We start from the raw sequence: 1,183 nt of genomic DNA, 5'->3' as shown, positions 1-1,183 counted from the left end.
AGAGGAGCGGGCGCTGAAGAGGCCCCGCCGACCCACTCAGAGAGGAATAACAAGCAAACCCTGCGAGTCAACAAACACACATCAGACTCCGCTTTCCCTCCAAGTCATAACATCGTTTCAGCGCGCTGACAATCGGCATAAGGAGGCTTCAGAGACGTGTCGACTTTCAACAGGTCTCCTCCTCCCGCCACGGCTCATCTGAGGGAGGGAAAAAAAAAAAAAAAAAAAAAGCAGAAAGCAGTGGGCGCGGTGAGAGAGAAAAGAGATTATGATGGAGTAGAGGAGGGTGACCGTGTCCTCAGACGCAGGCTGTGATGGATATGCTGTTTATACATTATTACATTAGGGTCGACTCCAGTCGGAGCCACAGAAGCATGTTAATGTTTCAAGCTTTCAGTTTTGCTATAAAACCATCGTCAGGAAGCGGCGGAGATAATTTATGGTGATTGCTCGATCGCATCAGTTCGGCTGCTGGATGCACAGGAGACTTCTGTCCGACTGGAAGCTTGATGTCTGTGCAGAGAGGAAAAGTGTTCTGTGTTTTGCTTTGTCAGGATCTTCATGAGTAAAATTCAAATTCAAATCCCAACAGTACAACAGAGTGAAGGAACATATTTTACCGTTCAAGTCAGTTTTCCGAGTTTTTTCTGTGTCGTTCAGCCACCTGTGGGTCCTGCTCAAAGAAGTGTTTGGAACTGAGTGTAATTTATCTTAGAGACAGATAAGCACCTCAAACTCTGACTGCATGGCTCCCTCATAGGAACCTTTCATCAGGAACGGAGGAGGAACTCCCTCTTTTCTCTTTCCTGCAGAATAGACAGTGGAAAAGGAGGTTGTTGGTTCGAGCCTCCTGCCCCCATCCGTCTGCGCTCTTCTGACGACTTCGGTTCTTGCAGTTCATCTATGCGCTGTTTTAATTTGGTTTCACACACGTTTCAGAATCCGAGGAGCACGCCGCTCCGAGTCGCCATCACAGCCAGAAATGAGGTTTTCATGCTGGGGAGTGTCTTGTAGAAACGCTCGGCCTGGCCTGGAGGCTGGACGGAGATACGCAGAGGCAATACTCCATTTTTTTAAGGTTGAATCACTGAAAGAAAATCAAACATGTTTTCATAGAACATCTTTTTTTTATTCAAGAAGTGATTTAAAAACCTCAACATCTATAAGAAAGCAAACAGTCAGA

The sequence above is a fragment of the Salarias fasciatus genome, chromosome 8 (assembly GCF_902148845.1).
Source record: "Salarias fasciatus chromosome 8, fSalaFa1.1, whole genome shotgun sequence".
Lineage (NCBI taxonomy): Eukaryota > Metazoa > Chordata > Actinopteri > Blenniiformes > Blenniidae > Salarias > Salarias fasciatus.
The sequence above is the reverse complement of the archived record's forward strand: the minus strand, read 5'-3'. Positions refer to the sequence as shown.